This window comes from Parasteatoda tepidariorum, chromosome 2, assembly GCF_043381705.1.
Source record: "Parasteatoda tepidariorum isolate YZ-2023 chromosome 2, CAS_Ptep_4.0, whole genome shotgun sequence".
In the NCBI taxonomy this organism is placed as follows: Eukaryota; Metazoa; Arthropoda; class Arachnida; order Araneae; family Theridiidae; genus Parasteatoda; species Parasteatoda tepidariorum.
The window spans coordinates 9,964,362-9,983,766 of NC_092205.1; positions in this window are offsets into that span (position 1 = coordinate 9,964,362).

Below are 19,405 nucleotides of genomic sequence, written 5' to 3' on the forward strand. Positions count from 1 at the left end.
TATATATATATATATGCACACCCTATGGCAGAAACACAAGCAAAAAACGTTTAACTTTTGTCAATTACTTTAGTTGTTATTTTTAATAACTTCATAGCGTTTCGTAAGTCCAGAGTAAATATTTATGGAAATATGGACATTTTTATAAGAAGATAACTTTTTCGATTTACGTTTTTTTCGCTATAACTTTGTAAATATTAGATGGAATTAAATACAATTTTTAGAGAAATTTTAGCTTAATTACAAAATAGTTCACTTAAAATTTTTCTAAAAAATCATTGAACACTACCCAAGATATAAGTATTCAAGCTAGTTATTTTATACTGCGGAATATACTATTTTATACAATAGAAAAAATTTTAAAAAACCTTTCATAATTTTGTTGGAAATCGTATTTGGCAACTAATAATGAAAGCTTTATTTGATTACCTTAAGAATTTAAGAAGTTTCAAGCAATTTTCGATGAAGTTTTTGTACTTTTTTAAAAGAATTCCTCAAATTGCACTTTGTACTATTAAACAAGACTTATTAAAAATGAGACTGGCATTGTAGGGGGTTCACCTCCCTAAAATTATGTTTTCCTTCTCTTTACCATCAAACTTTAGTTTCGAAGAATTATTATAAGGTTTTATCATTTGTTATTAAATTGTGTCTTATGATACAAAATAAAATTTGAGAAAAGCCACTGATCATTTTGAGCTTTCTTTTGAAAAGGGCAAAAACTGTTTAGGCAAAAACTGTCAGGGCAAAAAAGGGCAAAAACTGCTTGAAACGTTTTAAATGCTTAAGATATTCAAATAATTTTTTTTTCTTAGTTGCCAAATGTAATACACTACAAAATTATGAAAAAATCTATTTATAATTTTTTCAGTGCATGCGCAGAATGAAAGAACTAGCTTAAATACTCTTAACTTGCACAGTTTTTTACGATTTTTTTTTACAATTTTAAATCCATAGTTTTATAATTAATCTTAAATTGCTCCAAAAATTTGTTTAATTCCTCTGAATATACATATAGTTCTAATGAAAAACCGTAAGGCGATAAGAAAAAAATCATAAAAAAATGTCTATATATCCATAAATATTTACTCCAGATTTTCGAAACTTCATGCATTTATTAAAAATAACAATTAAAGTAATCGATAAAAGTTACAAGTATAAAATTGTATAACAAGTTTATACTAAACAAGTATAAATGCTTGATTTTCAGGCATGAGGTGTTCAAAAATACTTGTTTTTTCTTTCGTAATTCATTTTAGGCCTATCAAAAATATGAAAGCTTTAAATTCCATTGTTAAGAATGAATCTTTAAAGTTACAAAATAATCCTTTAAGTATTTCTTGATACATTTTTAAAAAAATTGTCAAAAACTGAAAGTGTCTCTTCCATTATTGTAGGATAATGTGTGTGTATATATATATGCAGAAAGTTTCGTTTCTGAAAGGCAAAATGAATAAAGAGAAACACACGCTAATGTTAAAAAATGAGAAAATGTAGATAACATTTTATGTCGAAATAAATGGTTTTGAAATATTGAACAATTTAAATTCTGAAACCATGCTCATATCATAAAAAATGATTTATTTCAGCATATTCTGTCACATACACTTCCTGTATCCTTTATGGCCTTATAAGACAGATGTAACGTGTATCTTTATTTTGCTCTTAAAACAGATAATGCTAAAACGTATCATTCTAATACGTTTTTCTAACATTTTTCAAATCACGGGAGAATAACTAGATATGGCGAAAAACGATTTAGTGGTATTTAATATTGATTTACGATTATAAGTACACCACAGGGTACTGTTTTACGTAAAATATTCTTATGTATTTTGAATATCTTATTAAAATTCGAAAAGAAAATGAAATATAGTTTGCTTGAGCATTTTGAAAATATTTGACGAGAATGATAAAAGATTTAAGGACAAAGTGATCTATACTTTCATTTTTCTTATGTTGCATCGAATTTGTGGATATTGTGGTTGTGGATCTAAGTTGGCAACACTAGAGTTATAATTTCTTTTGCTAGGTAGTCTTAAGTAATAATTTAAGTAGTGTTGAATAATTAGTTAGGCGTTAAGTATTTATTTAGATTCATTTGAAATTCGTCTTTTTCAGAATAACTTTTCTTGGACATATACCGTCTTTTCCATTTGAACTTCAACTTTTACTGAGCAGTAATACTTATTAATAATAACTTCGAATTCCCTACTATTGCAATACTGCATAATGCATTGTTCAAATATTGCATTATAAATCAATTGCATGAAATTATCTTATTAAATAACATTTTATGATAAAGGTATTTAAAATGAAAGGCTGCGTAAAATAAAAAAAGTTAACTTGAATAAGCTACATTTACTTTTATAATATATTTAATGTGAAACTGTATTCCTTCAACGTATGCTGTCAGCTGTCACTTGTGACGATTCAGCAATCTTTGAGCTGTAGTTTGGTTATTGTGAGAATCATTTCATCACGAAATCACGTGATTCGCGACGAAACGAGAATTCTCAAATAAATGGCTAAAATGTTTCCTCAATTCGTGAATTGTGAGTGATTATTAACTAGAGTGACAAAATTCGAATGAAGACTAGATGATTGAAAATAAAGTAACGGAGTATGCCGACGAGATGCTTGGTGAACGAGGAGTTGTCTGCCTACCAGGAAGATCCCAAAATTGATTCCCGCTTCGGACGTGGGTTTAATTTATCAGTTTGTTCCATTTGTGTTCTTTTTGTGTTGTTAAGGTGACATTCATCCATCTGAATGGCTACCTCTATAAAATGATTATTCGAAATGTCAGATTCGTGGGCTTAAAGAAACCTTTAAGCCAACGAATTTTTTAATTAATTTATTTATTTATTTATTGGTAAAAAATAGAATTGTTGAGACGGAAATTCAGGTGTAGCTGGAGTTTGTATAGTAATATTTACCAATTGAAGATAGTGATGAAAATGCCAGTTGAGTAGGAAAACTGGATGATAATGAAAACGAAACCTTTATTTAATATATGTAGAGCTCGAGATACAAAATTTAAATTTTATCTATAAGACTTTCATTCGGTTAAATACGTTTTGCATAATAAAATAATAAGGACAGGCCATGGGAGACAAATTCCCCACGACCTGCCTAATCAGAAGCCAAATTAAAAAGAAAGTGTAGTTGTTCCCAACGGACAGAGGAGAAGCATGGATAGGAGATCAAAAATTATCAAAATATAGCATAGCCAAAAACAAAGCCAATCCAGCATAATAAATATTGGGTCAGAAAAATACCTTGGGGATCGCGAATCGCCAACAAAACTGTGAGAATTATTAGAACCATGTAACTGAAATATATTTGTGGTAAGAAATTTAAGAATAAAAAGTTATAAATAGATTTTTGTTTTCGATTTGGCCCGGCAGTGAGTTAATGAGTCTATATTAGCATTGAAGTAAAAAGTTAACCGTTACACTGATCGCTAAGAAAAGAATAAAATATTTAATATTCGCTTTGAAAGATAAACTCTTTGATTTAATTAAATTATAATTCGATTAATAAAATAAGTTTAAGTAATTAAAGATATTTAAAAAGGTAGGAAATGTGAAATGCCAATTGTGGCATCACAAGAATTACGATCTTTTTTTTTATTTTTTTTTTTTTTTTTTNCTTCATTTTTTTTTTTTTTTTTTTTTAATTTTGGCGAAATTCGTACCTCGAAAAAGTGACGATATTCATTTCGTCGCTTTGACGAAATTGTCGATTGGCGCATGCATATACCAGCAAACGGTTTTGTCAAAAATGAAGAAATTTTTTTGATATTTGAGTACCCATTTTTAATTCAGTGTATGCAATTGAAATATTAAATTCAAAATATTTAAATATATAAAATTTTAAAGCAATATTATAAAAAGCAATCCGCCCTAGTGTTAAATAACTCCTTAGGAAAAAATAAGAAACGAGATTATATAGTAACCAAAAATAAAATGAAAATTAAAAAAACAAGTTTGTGGATGAAGTTTGAACGCTAACCAAGCTTTATCAAGTTACATCACAATTAAAATCAAAAATATCCACATTGTAAAAATTGCAGTGTACTATCTCAAGTGTGTAGGAATGTGTATACTTAAATGTTTTAAGGAACAATTTTAACACCAAATCATGTTTTCATATACAGTGTAAAAAAAGTAGTTGCCACCATTTCAAGCTTTCACCATAATTTTTTACAGGGCATGTAGTCACATTATTTTTTTACCTTCTCGTTATTAAGTTACTTAACAATAAATTTATATTGTTTATTTATTCATTTTAGTGTTCTTTATTGACAACAAAAATTTTCAAGTGCATTAAAATTTATTTTATTGTTTCGTTGTAAAAATATTTCGTTTAAAAAGCAAGCACATTTTTAGGAATGCATTCCCTCCAATTCTTTCAAATAAATGTTATTTTCTGAATTTTACATAATATTTTGTGCGATAACTATAGTTCGGTACTTAAAATGTATTTCTATTTAAAATATATATAACTGTTACATATACAAATTGTTATACATACGTTAATGCTATTCATACAATGTGTGTATATTGTGTAAAATCTGTTTATAATGTATGCAGTTTTACAGTATTATAATAATTCCCAAATATAAAACTATTATATATTTTTATATACTGATTTGTCGTTATCACACACAAACTTACATAAAATTGACAAATTAACAATTGTTTGAAGGAATTAGTGCGAATATATCATTAAAATATATCTTGATTTTTAACGAAGTGGTCTTGCAATGAAGTTGTTAAATGTATACCAATGCACATAAAAATATGTGAAGTCAATAAAAAGCACATAAAAAGAATGAATAATTAAAAAAACCACAACAGTTAAAAATTGAAGGAAAAATGCGATTTCATGTACTGTGAAAAACTTTAGTTCATTTTAATACCAAAAATGGTGACACCTACTGTTTTTACAGTATGTAATACTGTAAAAACTGTCGTGTAATATCTCTCCGAATATCATGTTCTGAAATCCAAAATATTGTGCAAAGGAACATTTTTTTTCCAAGTTAACCTCGAATCGAGCTTTCATTCACAATTTAAGGGGTGTAAATAATGATAAAAGTTTAAAACTCTTACAATAATTAATGTTTGGCAGGAAACTCACGTGCTTTCGCAATTCACGCAAAATATTTCCACTTCTACAAAATTAAATTTGGGGCAATTTAGATTTAGTCCACTGATTGTTTACATTTGAATTTGAAGTTAGCGAGAGTTTGACACTATTTTCAATGCTACTATACCTCAACAAAAACAAGAGTTTTTAAAGAAATATTATCCCTTGTGTAATAAGGATATTTATATTCTTACATATGGGTCATTCTCACGAAAACTGTCATTTTTCAGTTCATAAAATCCCAAAAAAGTAAAGTGAATAAAAAGCTCTGAAACTTTTTATATTAATTGAAATATGTAATGGCATTATAAAGAAAGTATATATCCTATAAATTATACTTAATATTTAAATTAATTAATTTTTTAAATAATTAATTTATAATTAATTAATTTATAATAATTAATAATTAATTAATTAATTTAATAAATAAATTAATTAATTTAATAAATTAATTTATTAATTTTTTAATTTATTTTTCAAATTAATTAATAAGTAAATTAATTATTTTCACTATTTAAAAAGTGAGGGAATGACACTAATAGTGAGGGAATGATATTTTATTTTAATACATGTTTTTATCTAAGTTACATCTACCTAAAGTTTGAAAATGATAACATACTAAGTATATCTAATATTTATTATAATTTAGTCTTATATATTTAATAGTTTTTACAGGTTTGGGAAATAAAATTGGCTGGCACGATTGAACAAAAAAAAATTTAATAATATACTCATCTTGAATCATTCCCTCACTTCAACGTCATTCCCTCACTTTATACACTAGAGAGGGAATGGCAAATTTAATAAAATTTAAAAATAACAGATAGGCCTAATTAGTTTCTGAAATCATATCACGTACCATTATATTCATATAGGAAAGCAACATATAATTATCCACTTTCTCGATGAAGTTGTATTTTATTTTACTCTAAAAAAGGACATGAGGGAATGACAAATGTAAAAAATTTTACCTGGTTTGATTCATTCAAATTTATTCCACAGCAAAGCTTCCTTAAGTTGGAGATGGAAACATGCTGCAATTTTGTTCTATGATGCCAGTTGTTAACTTCTGAGGTTTTTATCAAAATATTTTTATTCTAAGAAGATTGCTGGTGATAAGAACATTGTTGTGAGGGAATGACGCGAAACACTGGGGACAAAGTTTAAAATAGTGCTGTGTTAATATTTTTATCAGAAATTAAATTTAAAATTGATTTTCTGAATTCTATATTTCAGTATTCTGAAATAAAAAACACGAATTTGTAAAAAAAAAATTTTTATTTCAGAAACAATTTTTTTCTTTTTTTAAATCAGCAGTGGGGACAAGTGAGGGAATGACATATTGGTATATTTTAATTACCTAAAATAAATAAAAAATAAAAATTGATAATTTTATTTTTATTCTCTTGTTAGCTTGCATTCTGAAGGACACTTTCCCTGATTTTTTTTTTCGCAAGCTGTAAAACAAGCATAAAATATACTGGGGACATGAAAATGACTGTTTTTGTGAGAATGACCCATATATATATTAAGTGTCTGCAAAATGAATTTAGATAATTTTATATTTCATATTTTCTATTTGTTTCTGATCTACTTAGTTAACACTTGTTCCAATATGTCTTAATATTTTCTTTCTACTACGCTCATGTTTGATAAACAAATTAAGAATTAATTTATTTAAGAAACAATGTATAGTGCGCAAAAAGCAGATCATTTTGAATAACTTTTGATCAAATGATCGGAACTTTGGTCGGGAATGATTGGATTTTAATGGTTCGAGAGGGTGACAACTGATATGCTAATTAATTAGAGTAGACGATCTTTTAAGTTATGTAATCGGATTCAAAAGTGTACTTTCTCTGAATGAACATATCTTTCTTTAGTCAAATTCAAAGTTCTGATCCCCAAAATGTAAGGGGTAGTCGCAGTCTGGAAAATATGGTTCCTACAGTTTCCTCAGGCGAGCGATCCAAAGTTAGGACCCGTTAATGCTAATTTTAATTTTTTGAAGCTAACCCCTATATTTTGGGGATCAGAAATCTAAATTCGTTAAGGAAAAGGTATGCTTATTCAGAAAAAGTACGCTTTTGTGCTGATTTCGTACCTTGATACATCGCCTGCACTAACTAATTAGCATATTTAAGGTATACGAGGTTACCCCCTTAAAACCATTACGAATGAGGCCTAGAACGTGAAGATCCAATAATTAGATCAAAAGTTATACAGGGTGGGTTTTTTTTTGGAGCTTTGTACATTATATGCATTCTTAATAAAGGATAGTAAGATGTTGATGATAGTAAGTGAACCTAAGCAAATGATAATAGTAGTCTTAAGTATGTATCCTAAGATTATATTTTCTCGTAAAAGTAACTACATTGCCTTTTATGTGAATCATATCTTATAGTAATTATAAATATCAGTAGTGTTACTGAATAGTAAAAAGGTGGGAGTTACTTTACACCAAGTAGTGGTAAAAAAATTTGGTGATTCACAACACCAAGACTGTTGTTGCTTGTACACCAGGTAAGTGTAAAGTTAGTGTCACCATTTTTGACTTTAAGATACACTGAATTTTACTACTAGGCAAAAGAATCTAGACTTTCAATGCAATCGAACTCTGTTGAACCCAGTCCATGTTAATACAATACAACCCTTGAAGTCCTTTAATTGAATAATTTTAATCTTGATACAACAATCTGTTTATCATCCGAAAACAAAAACTATTTCGGGAAATTGAGGCATTTGGTGTTCGAAACTACCAAGTGATGGTGACTCTTAGTACTAAGAAAAGACCATGGGTATTAACAAAATACAATATTGTTAGAATTTTCGATCTAAAATTACGGTAAAATAACCGGCAACTGTCTGCCCGTCCAATAAACCGTAATGATTACGGTAAAAAAATTTTTTTTTACCTTTACGGTTTTGAAGCGTAGAATGGTTAAAAGAAACCATGAACACAAAATTATACGCAGCTATAACTATCTCGGTTTCAAAACCGTAAAAAACGATATCTAACTGGGCATTGGAAACAGTTTATCAGCTTTATGGAAGTGCTATCTATTCGTGAATGGGAGTATTGTATTTTAATAGTCCAGGGTCAAAAATTGGGGAGTGCAGGATACTGAAAACTCATCATGTGTTGAAAGGAATAGAGGAGGTATTGTTGTGTCAGCTCTGGGATTTGAACCCCAGTTCTGTTGGTCATGAGATTAATAGAATAGCCCTCTCGGCTGTAATATGTACCCAATTGTAAGGAACTAAGTGGCTTCATTAATTGGGCTTAGTTGGTGCGAAAATTTTTTCGTTGTATAAACGTATTAGGTAAAAGCAGTTAATTTACGGTTTTTCTCACAGTTAACACTTTGAATATCATCTTATTTATAGTAATTTTAATGTTTTGTTTGAATATGGTAAAAGAACAATTAAATAAGTTGTTATTGAACCATTTCTTCTGACAAATTTCTAAAGTTCTAAGATAGGGTAATATTCGATGTGGCATCATTTGTCTTCTGTCCATAATAGACGTAAGAAATATAAATAAAAAACTAAATAATGAGCCACACATTAATTCTTTTTTTTTTGCATGCTATGTAAAAAAGTGTAAAATGTAAATGCTATGTTTCTAAAACTCCAACTATAAAGACTAATTTTATTTTTCACCCTCCATTTTTATTCGAACAAAACTAACATTGATAATGCAGCAAATTTGATAGCGTTTTAATAAAAACAAATTCATTAAAGCAAAATATGTGTTATGATATGAAGAAACAGAAACAAATTCCTTATAACTTAGTCAATTATCAACAATATTACTTTTCCACACGAAGGAAAAAAAAAACGAAGAAAAACAGGTTTAAAAAAATCGAATGAAATGCTGTCAAAGAACACCGGGGAAAAATAACGAATAACAGTGATTTTAGCTCAATTCTATCTTGAAGTGGATTACATCATTTCAAGTACTAAATGAAACTTGTTTTCTGTTCAATAATCTTGTTTACTAGACAATCACTAGAAAATAAGTTCCAGTTTTTACGCTATCCTTCTTCATAATTTATTTTGTTATAGTTCGAAAACAAGGAAAAAATATAATACATTTTCTGGCGAATTTGAGAAAAAATTACTTTATTACACTTCAGGTCCTTATGACAGTAAATTACTTTAGTGCCTCAAGTTTTCATGACTGCAAACTAATTGCTATTCATATTAATATCATAAAAAATTACGTTTTGGAATTTTTCTTTACTTGTCTTTTTCTTTATTTTTAATTGGAAATTTTAGCGGGGTTGCTTTTGAAAATTATATTCATTAACATACTTAACTGGAAATGAAGGGGAAAAAATTCCTTACAAAGTCTTTCTGTAGCAAAATAAATTTTTAATCAGAAAACTTAAGTATTTTTTTCTGCTACAGAAAACTTCATAATTAAATTTTTTTTTATACTAATGACATTTTTTTTGGTGTTTGGCATAAATAGGTCGTAATTTTCCAATAAAAATTATTAGAGGAAATTTCTTTTTTGTATGAAACAATGGATATAGCGATTTAGAGCGTACATGGTATAGAATGTTCGTTTCTCAATGAGACGATGCAGGTTCAAATCCAGACGCAACATTCCCAGAGTTAGATGGATTTTGAGTTTTTGAGTTAGAATCGTCCTGCTATCGCTCTAACCATAGACAATTTTAGTGATTTTACTCTCCACATATCGCATATGCGAGGATTACTAAAACTTCCATTATCTTCTGAGTTTGATTTAAAATATAAATGAAATATTGCTAGCCGTAAATAAGACGTATACTCTAAACCAGAGGTCCCCAACCCTATGCCCGCGGACACCATGGCGCCCGTCGATCGATCAAGGTGCGCCCGCTGCTTGTGCTCAACGATTAAATATTTCAGTTTTCCATTTTCCCAATAAATGCTATGCAAATACATACTTAAGTACGCTGGCTCAGTAAAAGTAAAGTACTTGATAGATTTCTACATTTAATTGGAGAAATAAAAAATTATCTTGCAACCAAAAATCAAACATTTTTAGAACAAAGAGATCCTCTTTGGCTTGCGGATTTGTCTTTCATAACGGACATAAAGGGAAAAATTAAATAATTTAAACTTGGAGCTGCAGGGAAAGGACAAACGTAAAGCAAAAATGATAGAGGCTGTAAACTCGTTCAGAGCTAAGCTAGTTTTGTGGATATCACATTTGAAAATGAAGTCTCTTGTGCATTTTCCAAACATGAAAAAATTGATAGGTGACAGTGAAATTGACATTTGTCATCAACCTCCAATTGCTTAAAGATCAATTTAATAGCAGCAATTTAATATCATCGAGCCTTTGATAACTTTTTTGTTAATCCTCTTACCAACCAAATAAACGTAACCGTAATAGCAACATACATTTCAGAATTTCTTCAAGTAAAGCGAGAAGAATTGGATATAGAAATTTTGGATCTCCATTGGATGACATTATCCTCAAAACTATTATATCACATGAGAAATTCTGGAATATATTTGAAGGACTAAATTCCATTCTTAAAAAGAGCGTCATATTCTCCCAATTATGTAGCGCTGGCCAGCGAAATGCCATACCAAACACCACATGCCACTGTATTTTATAAATAATTTTTATACTTCGTATGTTTTGAAAGCAGTTTAGTAATAATTTATTTTACACAAAATTATTAATTGTATTCATATGTTAAATTAATTTTTGAAATTTAATTTTTTGTGCACTATACGTAGTGTGTATTATTACCTATGTCTTCCAACTATAAATTTATCTTGAAAAAATAAATGGTGCCCGCCATTCGACCGATATTCTGGTATTTGCTCTTAGGTACAAAAAGGTTGGGGACCACTGCTCTAAACAATTTCTCCGCTAGATTACGTTAATTAACGTTATGTTCATAAACGCAATCTTCAATAAGTGCCTTGACGTTGCTTAAGACTCTGGAGGCTTTTTTCCAATCAGACCAAGTTGTGGATCGAGATAAATTTCTTGCCACCTGTCGAGGACTAAGAGAGTTGGTGTGTCCGTTGTCCGTGGTCATCAATCTGGACATAGTAAGAGAGATCCGTTCCATGGCACCGGTAAGGTTAGAACACGGGACCTTTGTGTCCGTAGCCTGATACTGTAACCACCATGAAAAAGGGTGCGTGCACGCCTTTTCCTGGAAGGTTAGGAAGGTTAGTGAGGAAATATGCGAGAAAGCTTTCATATTCAGGATATTGAGGAAATATTCATATTGAGGAAATATGCAAGAAAGCATCCATAAAATTCATTTGACCGTAAAATCCACTTTTACCGTTAAATATTATACCGTAATTTTTATACTAATATTTATTTAATTAGATTGATTCAGTGATTTTACGGTAACTANGGAAATATGCAAGAAAGCTTTCATATAATAACCATAGAAAGTAACGGTCTACGAAACTAATTTCGCTGAAGCTCATTAACAAATACTTTTTATGGCCTTCTTTCAGAGAGTTGGCCCTAGGAATAAATAGCCATTTCTCTAAATTTAACAATAATTTCTTTGATTATATGAAACTGCTGTTCATCGCCAGTTATTAAAAAAGAGATGTAGACTGTAAAAATTTTCAAATCAAAATATGACAAAAAGTATCGGTACTTTGTGTACAGCATCCATAAAATTCATTTGACCGTAAAATCCACTTTTACCGTTAAATATTATACCGTAATTTTTATACTAATATTTATTTAATTAGATTGATTCAGTGATTTTACGGTAACTATTACTATAAAAATTGCGGTTCTTTTTTAATATGAAACAAAACTGACACACCGTAATTTTTATACTAATATTTATTTAATTAGATTGATTTAATGATTTTACGGTAACTATTACTATAAAAATTACGGTATATCGGTTTTGTTTCATAACATGTTCCGGATTTTACGGTAAAAAGTACCGGCAACCTGAGTGTCGGTAATTTTACCATAACTCCATCCGGTATTTTTCACAGTGTAGTACAAACTAAGATAAGACAGCTAAATTCTTAACTTCAATCAAAGACGTATTTAAGCCCTCACCAAAATACGATCTCACATCTTATGCAGATATTGAGGGTAACTGTTTTTTTCTAAGATAGTTATACTTATGCATCCTTTACAAATACAGGGTAGTAAAGCAGCCTGATGCAACAGAGGGATAAAAATTAACAATAAAAAATTGATACTCTAAATTCAACTATTATTGCTTTTGAACGAAATTGTTCAATCAGATATGGTGGGAGTGAACATTTCGTTGAACTGATAAAATTACTACCTCTACTTGCTTGATACGAATTGCGTAAAAAGTAGATAGTTTATTGCAAGGTATCGATTACATAACTGGTTAGAGAATATAACATTAAATATATCAGGCAACAGTAATTGAAATTACTAGGAATCGAACCCTGGAAATTTTTTGGGTAAAAAATAACACTAACTCTCGTACCATCCCGTCCTACATTTTCAATGCTCTTAAAAGTCAAGTAAAAAATATTAAGGAACTCTCAGAAAACAATGAGGGAGCTCAAGAATAAGACAATTATTTTTTTTACATACTTGATTGATGTAATACTTTTCAAAAACTTTTTCTAATTCGTGATTTGACAAAAAATCACGCGTTTTCACAACTATATACTTACAAAAAAATCATGAAACAGAGCTCAAAAATTGCTGATTTATCAAAAAGTTTTTTTATTTCTGACTGTAGACATAAGCAAAAAAAAAAAAAATAAATTNAAAAAAAAAAAAAAAAAAAAAAAAAAAAAAAAAAAAAATAAATTTCTTATGTGCAAATATATAACATCAAACTCTTGCATATATATGCTTCAGCCAGCTAGATTAATAATTAATACTTTTATTCCGTTAATAATTTTAACCAATAGGGAACAAAATAAGTAACAATTTTGTAAAGAAATTGAATTTTGTGTGAAAGCTCGTTAAAGCTATAAAGGTTTAATGACTTTTTTTTCAGTTCCTTCAGAAGAATCTAAAACAGTATAAATTTTGAGCTTCCTGCTAACTTGCGCATGCGTAGAACTAGAAAGCGGAGATAAAATTAATTGTCGAATAGAAATGTTAGGAGTACAGTGCAATTAAATGAAGCGTTAAAATTTTTCTATCCACCGCGCCGTAATTAATTTCTCTTGGAAACGTTAATTACGACAAAAGAAAGTTTTCGCTTAAATTTGTCGAGTGTATGAGTTATATTAAACGGTTAATGCATGCAGCTACGATGAAATGCTTACATTGTCATTTATTCCGAAATTTAAATCCTTTAAAAGCTTCGGTCAATAAAATATTTTAAGCATGCTAATATAAGCTATTGGTTTTAATGAAAATTGAATTTCAGTTCTAGTTAAGCGACATTAGCTTCGTACTTAAGTTATAAATTTGAAAATAAAAGTACAAGTCTGTCAGTTTTTAAATACTTCAAATATAAAATTGTTTTCTATTTAAATGACTCTGTAAGCATTTTGAATTCAATTGACGCAAAATTATTCGACTTGGTGGGAAGTTTCTGAGATCTTTCAAAACATAAATTACATTGTGTATACCTAATATTCTATGTCACCTAACTTTGAACCAAGTCAATTATCTTATTTGATAAATTGCCCAGATAACAAACCAGAAAAATTATCATGCCTTAATAACAGTCATAATTATATATTGACTTTTTCGGCATTATTAACTGTAATTTTGAACTTTCACTGAAAAAAATATGGTCAAAAATATCAGAATATGGTGAAATTTACCATATTCTATATATATGGGAGCATACAAAAGCTTGGTAATTTTAACCGAATCGCTTTCTGGTAATAATTTTGGTAAAACTAACAATAAATATAACTATACTACTAAAGCACTATTTTTTAAGTTTTTTTAATCATTACCTATTGCGCGCTTAATTTTTTATTGTATCATACTTAGGAATAGTATTGAAAATAAGTAAAATCTACTACGTTGATTATACTTCCGCTTAATGCAATGGTAATAATGAATGTATTAACACTCGTAATTTAAATCGTAATTAACTATTCGTAATTCACCATTTATAATTCGTAAAATTCGTAATTCACTATTTGTAAGTTTTTTTTTGTAAAAAAGTTTTCTTTATCTTTAAAGACCAAAATAATTAGCTGAATTATTTCGGTATAATCAAAAAGCCCAAATTGGACAACTGTTTAAGGAGCTATGAAAGTCTTAATCAGATACCTAGTACAGGACAAATAAAAGTTCAAACCGGACAATTATTTCAAAGCAAATAAACTTAAATAGAACAATTATTCTGGAATATATAATAGCCTGAACCGGACAACTATGACGAAACAAATAAAAGTTCGAACCTAAATATTATTTCGGAACCAAATAAAAGATAAAATTAGGCAATTATTTCGGGACAAATAAAAATATCGAGCAATGTTTTCGAGAGAAGAAATGTCTAAATCGGGCAACAATTACGAGACAAATAAAATATAAAAATCCGACAGTCTTTTCAAAACAAGTATGTGAAAAAAAATTGGACATCGTTTCAAGAAAAATAAAAGTGTAAATCGAGCAAACATTTTGGGTGGAATAAAAAATAAAAACGGACAGAATCATGAAAGATTTTAAAAATTCTAATTCGAGAATTGTAACGAGACAGATAAAACGAAAACAGTTGCCGCAATGTAGTTGTTTTGACTAAATAAAACAAAAAAAACGAGAGAGAAATTGAACAATCCTTTCAAAACAATTAAGTACGTAAGTATGTCAATCACTTCATTACAAATAAAATATTATTCATTCTTTATTTGTTCTAAATTATTGTGTTAAAAGTTGTTTATATTTGTGTTACAATCTCTTTCACGTTGTCCAATATACAGCTTTATTTTTCAGATTAAGTGGGGAAGGCTCGAATATCATCTATCCTCTACAAATTAGAGGTTTTCTTAGGCCAATTGTAATTGTATTCAGCACTAAAATATATAATATTCATTTCTGAATACACTGTTAGAATTTTCATTCTGAAATCGTGGTAAAATAACAGGCAGCAGTCTGTCTATTCGATAAACCGTAAATTTTACGGTAAAGATTATTTTTTACCTTTACAGTTTAGAAACCATTTACAACTAATATCTAATATAATTCTCTTACGTGGCTCCCAAATTTTGGCTGTATTTCTTTTCCGCCGGTGGCAACGTTTGCTTTGTTTTGTTTACGTTACTATTTCTTTTACACGGCGACAAAAAAAGCCTCATTACAACTCCCCGAATGGCAACGCTAGTATTTTGTCGAAAGCGCTTTTTTTCACGAATTTATATATTACGAATTTATTTGACGATTTTTGATTTTTATCACGAATTATACTATAGCACTTTCCTAATAGGTTTAACGAATTACATGTCATTTACATGAATTCAAATTTATTTTAATGACTTAGTATTTACTAAAAAGATTTAATTTTTTTAAAAAAAAAAGTTTTTTTATGGATTTGAGTTATTGCTTTGAATTCTTAGAATTTTGTGCATTTGCAATGTACCTATGTTAGTAGCGAGGGAAGAGAGCTTGGTTTGCGAAGCAAACCATATAAGATTGCGTGGCAATTTTCTGGGGTTGGCGAGCGTTAGCGAGCTGGTGGCGCAGCCCACTAGTAATTATAAAATCTTGAATACAAAACTATACAGTTTTTTTTCTATTATTTGCAATTAGCATGGTCTTAAAACCATAAAAAAATTAATTGAATATAATAGTTCAGCTTTTCATTAGGTAACGAACATTGCAGAGGACAGTATACAAACTGGTGAGTACGGGACAATAGAAATGTTTCATATATTGAAAGGAATGGAAGAACTATTGTGTTGTCGACGCTGGGACTCGAACCCCAAATGGGTCGGTCATGAGATTAACAGATTATCCTTCTCGGTTATAAGTTCGCAAATGCAATGAACTAAGTGGCTTCATTTGACAGTCTTAATTGGTACTATAAAATTCTGGTTGTTTAACCGCATTTGGTGAAAGCTGTCAATAAACAGTTTCTCTCTCATTTAACAGTTTGATTGCCATCTTAATTACGGTTATTTGACTGTTTTATTTGAATATGGTAAAATAGCAAGTAAGAAAATTGTTATTCAATTATTTTTTCGGCGAAATTTCTAGCAGTGCATACAGGGAACATATTAACTGAAATATTTGAATGTCCGTCACTAAACATAATATTATGCAAATAAGAATAATTTTCAATAAGCGGGCGTTGTTATTTCAATGATTGATAATTTATGGACCACTTCTTTACATACAATGTGAATGAAACGGTGTTTAATAAACAGAACTCATCTAGGAATAAAATTTACTGGAATATAAAGACTGTAAACAAAGCTATCCAATAACGTACAATTGTTGAAGAAGCACTCAGTTTATAAAGCGACAAATTTCAGGAAATGATTGATTTAAATAGAGCTAGTGTGGGATATAATCTATTCTTATAAACTTTATATGTAATTCACTTGCATGAGGTATATTTCAATCGAGGTATATTTCAAAATGTATTGGCGGCAACTCTTTTGTGAACAATCATAAAGCACACACTCTGCTTTGAAGGTGAATTTTCAATACTTGATAGAAATGGGAGAAGACAATAAAATGAAAGATTCTGAGATTTCCTTTTATTGCATGTCAAAGCATGCATTAAATTTCAGGTCATTTTTCGAACATCTCAAATTGTATCCTTGAAATTAATATTGTTGTTGACATATGCATAGGTTTGAACACACGTTTGTTTATCTGAAACAACAGTAAATAGGCATCTTTTTGAATGCTGCAGTGCAATCAATGTACAAAGAGAAAACCATTCAAGTATAATTGCCAAATTGTATGTGTCATGCTGTAATATGCATAACATATTTTATACATTTAAAATATAACTACTTATTTAATCATTTTTCAATAGATAAAAATCATCAATATAATCTGTAATATTTTTATAACACAACCTTGAATTGAGTGCAGAATAAAATATATTTTTTAGAGATTTCCTCTACATCTGCCTTACACATTAGCATAGAATTCAACCATTGTATGGTTGCTAATGTTTTGGAGTTGCTGAAATTCTCCATTATTTTTCTTGCTATTTTTCTTGCTTTATTTTTCTTGCTCCATTATTTTTCTTGCTTCTAAGAAAGAGAGATCATTGGCATTAAATTTAATCAATTAATAGCCAATACATGGATTCCTTAACTTTCTTTGGCGAAAATTATGCTAACGTACACATGACATTCGCATTTTTGTTCTCTTGGAGGACGGAGATATCATGTAGGGCTTAACCCTACATCCACCTCCCCAGGGCCATTTTCTTAATTTATTAATTTATATGCACATAAATAATTTTTTTTACTTTAGAGCTCCATATGATTCCATATTTCTGCAATAAAATATTTTTATTATTTATCGAATTTAATTCTTCATTAAAGCATTTCCTATTGTTTATTATATCTACATCACTCTTGGCTACATCACACAGGAATAATATATGAACAACTGCAAATACGTCGATCAACATTTTCTTTAACGAACGGTAAACTCATTGAACCTCTCCAACTCATGGTAACTGCATCAATCAACACCTTGTTCGACGAATGGTTAATACACCACAAACTACTTCAACAAACCAAAATTATTTCTTGATAGTATGTTAATGACTGTCCTAATAAAAAGAATAATTCTGGTACTGAAAACCATAATATAGGGTATTTAAACTATTGATTTGGTGATTTTATCGTTAATATTGTGGAGGTATACCGGAAATTATGGTTTTCAAAATAAATTTTTTCCGTATTACCACACATTTAGTGAAAAATACAAAGCTGAAAAGTAAATTTAATGAAATAAATGGTTTTTATGCCTTGATCTAAAGAAAAATAAAAATTAAGAAAAAAAATTTAAAAAATATGGTCAAATCTACCAGAATATGGTAAACTTCACAATGTTTCTGGTTTTATAGGAACACCACGAAGCGCTCTGGTAATGGTTTTGGTAAAATTAACAATATAATAACCATTAATAATACGTGATTAAATGTGTTCATTTGTTCAAAGTTTACCATATTATGGTAGTTTTAATTTTTCTCTTTCTCAATGTCATTTATAGTCTTAACTCTTGAATCTAACATTAGGAAAATATGTACAATTATTAGTAAATTAAAAATACAATTATTAGTAAAAGTAATACAATTATTACAATTAAAAAAATACAATTGCTGGTAAAAGTAATTTACCCTCATTGTTTTAAATCTTTAACTAAAGCAATAAAGTAATATGTATGCATTAAAATTTATACATTCTGTTGGGTGTATTTTAATAAACTTTACATGATAATTAAAACTGAAAGTTGTAGATTTTAATTTTTTTACTCATTTTATTATACTATATATAATAGAGTAACTTCTGATACAACTTAATTGTATGCGGTGGGTCCCCTTTCGAACATCAAAAAATCAAATATAATTGCAACAGAATATGTAATGAAATTTAAAAAAATTAATTAATTTAATTAACAAATCTACGTTTGTAGTTAAAGTAAAAATACAGTAACTTTAATTAAATATAAATAATTAAAAAGCAAGAAGCGCTCTTTAATAGAATAAGTTATGAGGTTAGTATGAAAGCTTTATTAGGTAAAATGTCCAGAGGCTTCAAAAAAATTAACAAAAAATGGTAATAAACCTAGTAATACCTCCCTGCTTTTCTCTCTCAATTAAATATTCTGAGAACAGCAATGTCTTGCAGAGATCCTCTAACAGTAATATATTTTATTAAACACTTGAGGGTAAGCTTATGAATGTTCTTTTAGAAATTTTGCTTCTGGATTTTTTTATTTATTTATTTTCTATTATTAGGGAATTTCAGTATTTTATTTATTATTAGAGAGTTGAGCTCAGCTATTTCAGTATTAGGGAACAATATAACCAGTACGACATGCAGAAAAGCACAATTCATGTAAATTTAGTTACATTTACGTCATTTTTATGTCAGGTATAAAATAACGCTTATATCTACCTTTATTATATTATGTAGGACGTTTGTATATAATATGTATATTTTTATTCAGGCCCTAAAAAGACCACTCACTGATGAAAATTATAATTAAACCTCTCAGGTGAAAATTTTCGTTTATTAATTCGAAGAATCCGTAATTTTTAGATAAGCAATTCAAGGTGTAAAAAATACTAAATAAATAAGCTAAGAAAGAAAATAT